Here is a 5,784-nt window from a genome sequence, read left to right on the forward strand (position 1 = left end):
CCTCAGAAAAAAACAAATTCATTGGCTTAATAGAACTGCAAGTCCCAATGGGAGCTGAATCTAGCTTTAGGGGAAACTCGTTCCAGATATTCAGGCAATGTTGTCAGAAGCTGGTTTCCATCTCTTGGTTCTGCTTTCATCTGTGTTGGTTTCCATCTCAGATAGGGTCTCCCAGGGATGGAAGCTCCAGGTTTACAACAGGTAGAGAGGCTCTTTCTTGGGAAATTCGGCAAGGGTCTCAGGGCTGGCACTTAAGCTGGCTGGCTGGTTTGGGTCAAGGACCATACATCCCAAATGGCTCACTCTGTTTGAACGGCTGTGACCTCTTGTTATCCAGGATGATGTCACAATCTAAATCATGTGACCTCACTTTTCCTACCAGCCCTTCCCACTGTGGCCTCCACTCCACCAGAACCCAGCTCAGCTTTGCTCTGGGTCAGCTGTGGTAGCAGTCAGAGAAGCACAGTGTCTCCAGCTCATCAAGTCCTGGACAACAGGGATGAAGCCAAGAACCTGAGGGTGATCTTTTCCTATTTAGCAGGTACTGCATTTCCTCAGGGTATCAGGAGCAGATAGATTCAAATATAAGCCCCAAGTCTTTTAGAAAACCAAGTCCAAGCAAAATTAAAAAAAAAAAATCACTCTGATGAAAATTCATGCCCCTCACTCTTCTAGCATTTTAAGATGGAGACAGAATTCTCCTTGGAAAATAAGCAAATCATTAGGATGGAGAGAGAGTGCTGGTCCAGTTTTAGCCACTTATACCTGTGGGGTCATTGCTTCTGTTAAGCCTGTGGCCCATGTGAAAGCTCCGGCATAACTAACACTTTTTATAAAAGGAGGAATATGGAACATCTCCTTCAACCTCAGACTTGTGAGCTGGACAAACGGCAAGAATTTAGAAATGACTTTCAAGTGGATGGTTTATTAGCCTCTGGAGAGGGAAGACGGTTGTTTGAAGCCAGTGGGAGTTCAATAAGGGCCAATCGGGCAAGATTACTTTCATTTCCTTATTTTGACAGGGAACTCGGGCTCACACAGCTGAAGCCATCTGTAGACATAATATATCTGGATCGAAACAACATTTTGGGGAAAGTTTCTCATGATCTTCTCTGGATTTGTAAGCTGGGGCATCACCCTGGATGGGGACAGGATTAATGGGTACTCCAAAAAGGGGCTGATGGCTCTCAAATTAGCGGGTAACCCCCAGCTTTCCAAAGGGTTCTATCATTTATACTCCACAGTGAAATACTTCCATCCATCATTTCGATGACACTGTGGCACTCTGGGCATTATTATTAATAATGTTAATATTTCTTATTAATGAAAACAGTGACAAGGGCAACCACAACTCCCGGTAACTGTCTTGAATGCTCACGACATCCTGGGCACTGTGCCCGAAGCTCCATGGGGATTAAATCATGCACTATAATCCAGGAAAGCAGGAGCCCTGACTTTCCCATTTTCCTGAGGAAACAAACGCTGGTGCTGGGTGGGGGAAGGGGAGGCGTGGGGAGGACAGCTAAGTTTCTTTCATATTCAAGTGGGTCCCATCTAAGGGGGAGGCCTCAGCAGCTGGAGGCTCACTTCAGATGCCACACAGCCTCCCCTGGGAGCACTTGTCCTGACCCAGGAAATGTCTGCCTGGTTTTAGGAAGAGCTCCCAGCCCTGAAGCTCTCTTGGGAGTCCCTTGGACTGCAAGATCAAGCCAGTCCATCCTAAAGGAAATAAACCCTGACTACGCACTGGAAGGTCTGATGCTGAAGCTGAAGCTTCAATACTTTGGCCACCTGATGTGAAGAGCCAACTCATTGGAAAAGACCTTGATGCTGGGGAAGACTGAAGGCAGGAGAAGGGAATGACAGAGGATGAGATGGTTGGATGGCATCACCTACTCAATGGACATGAGTTTGAGCAAACTCCAGGAGATGGTGAAGGCTGGATGGTGAAGGCTGAGGCAAAGCCTGTCATGCTGCAATTCATGAGATCTCAAAGAGCTGGACATGAGTTAGCAACTGAACTACAACAATGGTTTTTCCAGTAGTCATCCACAGATGTGAGAGCTGGACCATAAAGAAGGCTGAGCATGGAAGAATTCATGCTTTTGAATTGTAGTGCTGGAGAGGACTCTTGAGAGTCCCTTGGACTGCAATGAGACCAAACCAGTCAATCCTAAAGGAAATCAATCCTGATTATTCATTGGAAACACTGATACTGAAGCTGAAGCTCCAATCTTTTGACCACCTGATGCGAAGAGCCAATTGATTGGAAAAGCCCCTGATGCTGGGAAAGACTGAGGGCAAAAGCAGAAGAGGGTGGCAGAGGATGAGATGGTTGGATGGCATCACCAACTCAATGGACATGAATTTGAGCAAACCCTGGGAGATAGTGGAGGACAGGGAAGCCTGGTGTGCTGCAGTCCATGGGACTGCAAAGAGTCGGACACAACTGAGAGGCTGATCAACAACCCACTCCTGGGGACGGGGACTTGGCAAGTATGGGCTGGTGTCAGAGCCTGCTACAGAAGCTGAGCCTCAGAGTAGCACCTCATCCCAGGGAGAGCACAGGCTGCAGGCTGAACAGGCACAGGCACAGGCAGGGAAGCCTGAGCTGAAGGGCGGCCGCTGGACGGCCCCAGCCCCAGGTGGTTCCTCAAGGATGCTGGGCTTGGGCTGTTGGAGTGAGTGCTGACCCCACACTCTGATGTCAGGGGAGGATGTGAGCTTCGTGTCTGTTAAACCCTCATGGTTCTCTGCAAGAAAGAGGAAACATGATTACAAGTTAGGTAAGTATTCATTTACACTTGAAAAGAAATCATGAGTGAGTGAGTGAAGTCGCTCAGTTGTGTCCGACTCTTTGCGACCCCATAGACTATAGCCTACCAGGCTCCTCCGTCCATGGGATTTTCCAGGCAAGAGTACTGGAGTAGGTTGCCATTTCCTTCTCCAATGGCAAATCACAAATTTTGAAAAGCTGATACATAACACATAAGTTACCAAATCCAAGAAAGCAACTTGCTTTATGACTCTTGGAATTACAGTTAATATATTTTATTAACTGCCTACCCTCACTCTATCATACAATCCCCTTCCATTTGGCTGCATATTCTTTAATCACTTCTGTATTCAATAATAATTCTGAATTATTGCTCTTTACAGACAGACTAGCAGTCAACTCAGTCCTTCCTTTAGCAGTGTTGGTCAAAATTAGTTTTATATTTTGATGGTCTAGGTACATGTCCTTCAGCTCTGCAACCTGTTGTTGGTGATGGGACGTTAGGGGACAAATGCTAGAAACTCAGGTAAACTGTAGAATTGTTGAGCTTGGAAAAGTAGTTGTTGAAATTCTTTCCTATTCAATTTCAGGGCATTTCTGCATTTCTAGCCCTCAGGATTCTCTGTGTTGGTGTCACTGGTACTCAGTTTGCCACAACCCGATGTTAGCATGCTCCATGTGCAGCTAGTGGGTGATAGGAGGAGTCACCGAAGCTATACCTAAACCTGGATGGTGACCAACAACATAACTGTACATGGAACTGGACACAAACCACAGACAGCTACCCCAAGACCTGGAACTAATCAGTTTCCCAGCTCAACTTGCCCTGATATGGATCTTCAAATTCCCCGGGCCCTCTCCTCCACCAGCTGCAGGAGAATGAAGAGGAAGTTGGATGGAAAAGAGATGGTGGGCTTAACCAGTAGTGATCCACATACATCACTCTGCAAAATGCACACAACAAACTCCCACGGGGACACATGGCTAGGCTCCTCTCAGTGCCCTTAAACTGAGGCTCTGTCCTCTTCATAATCAATCCTGCCAACGGGCTTGGGAGTGCTCGTGGGTGAAGCCCCAGCCAGGGGAGGGCGTGGTGAGGGTGCTCAGCCCAGTGTCTGGGGAGACGGGCAGATGCTGGGACTGGTTCCTGGCAGGTGTGGGGTGGAGGGGAGCTCTGGCGGGAGGGCTGGTCTAGATCACATCTGAGGTCTCTACCACCCCTAAGACATGAGATGCATTGTAAAATCCATTCACTGACTTCTAGAGCCGAGCAATGCACATAGAATCCAGCCCTCCATTGATTACAGTTCTCCAACATTTGAAACTCCATTCACTCTGTGCCAATCTGGGCATCAGCAGACAGGGACCCCCACAGGGTCTCCTGTGGAACCAGGAGGGCTCGGTCCAGCTCTGACACCTTGACAATCTTGGATGCCCATCCACAGAATAGCACCCACCCTCCAAACAGGGGAATAGAGAGGGTGGAAGGACATGGCTCACATTTATTTTTCACTCTGTTGAAAATTGAGCAAGTTTAGATGCCATGAGTGAAGAGCCCAGAGAGAGGGAGGGTGCAGAGGCAGGAGGGACTGGGATAATGAGGGAGCAGGACCTAGAGAAGCAAGGGTTCTTGTCTAGAGCAGATTGGGCTTCCTTAGCTTTTGAGAATGTGTTTAGTTGCTCAGTCGTATCTGACTATTTTGTGATCCCATGAACTGTAGCCTGCCAGGCATGTCAGTCAATGGAACTCTCCAGGCAAGAATACTGGAGTGGGTAGCCATTCCCTTTTCCAGGGGTTCTTCCGGACACAGATTGAACCCACGGTCTCCTCTATTGCAGGCAGATTCTTTACCATCTGAGCCACCAAGGAAGTCCTTATTTCGTTCTAATTTTGGCTTCAGAAGAACCACCACCATTGGAGCCAATGCCCAATTTCCTAAGTTCACACATGGAAACATATGTTTTGTCAATGGAGCTACAACTTGGGTTAAAGATATACTAACTCTGCGAGCTCATTTGTCACCAATGTATCAACGATTGATTTATTTACTTATGTACCTTTTCCCCCAAATGATTTTAGGTGATGTTCACAAAATGGATTTGTGAATACAAAAGTATGCGCTAGGACTGGGGACATCACAATTGGGGAGAATCAAGGTGGCAGAAAAACGATATAGACCCAAAGGTATTAATGCCTGATCGACGAAGGTACAAATTTGGATCTGATGTTCCTGATAGACAAAGCAAAAACACAAACATGAATCGGTTATCAGATCTCAGTGTTCTTGAAAAGAAAACAAATGAGTCCCTTACGGAGGCAAAATGTCTCCTGGTGTGTGTGTGTATGCGCGTGTGTGTGTATGCGTGTGTGTGACTGTACATGTGTGTGCCTGTGTGTGCACTGCCATTTCTTACATCAAGCTTCTTAAGTGATTTGATGCACAGCGTCCTCAAGAGCTCAAGGCTCTTTCTTCTGACACCACTGTGCATATGCAGAGAGTCTGATGGTGCAAATCCATGGCAGCGAAGGGAACGAGATGATAAGACACACCTCACACAGAAACTCTGGAACCCATGGAAACCTAGATGGACTCTGTGCCCTTTCGCAACAGGAATGTGGATAAGAGTTGCTGTGGATGTGGATAATTGTCTTTGAAAGTGCACCAAACCTTTGGTGTTATGGGTTGAGGGCAGACTCAGGTATCTCAGAGAGTTTATCAGATGGTCATGTGGCATGTCTGTTTTGGGGAACTGAGACTTTCAACCAAAATTTTCCTGTAGAAGGAAACTGAAGGGAGGGGAGATTAGGAAAACATTAAGAATGAGTGGGTTTCCCAAAGTTTTGTTCCATACAGAACACTGGAGTAAGTTTTTAGCTGGGAATTTTTTTGTGGTAGGATTCTCATCATGGCCAAAGGGGGAAAAAACCTCAGTAATATTCCCATAACACCATTTTGATGCTGTATGATTTCTCAGTGAAGCCAGCAAGAGGAAATCATTGCCAAATG

The 5,784-nt window shown here is 46.8% G+C and overlaps 1 long non-coding RNA gene across 1 annotated transcript; it reads left to right on the plus strand.

Annotated features, from left to right (window-relative positions):
* The first annotated feature begins 393 nt into the window (after positions 1 to 393).
* On the plus strand, positions 394 to 5,481 carry LOC112585742. The gene is made up of 3 exons (XR_003110304.3): positions 394 to 541; positions 3,367 to 3,685; positions 4,616 to 5,481. It is a non-coding gene; the product is annotated as an uncharacterized LOC112585742 (long non-coding RNA).
* The last annotated feature ends 303 nt before the right edge of the window (positions 5,482 to 5,784 follow it).

Source organism: Bubalus bubalis, chromosome 6 (assembly GCF_019923935.1).
Source record: "Bubalus bubalis isolate 160015118507 breed Murrah chromosome 6, NDDB_SH_1, whole genome shotgun sequence".
Taxonomy (NCBI): domain Eukaryota; kingdom Metazoa; phylum Chordata; class Mammalia; order Artiodactyla; family Bovidae; genus Bubalus; species Bubalus bubalis.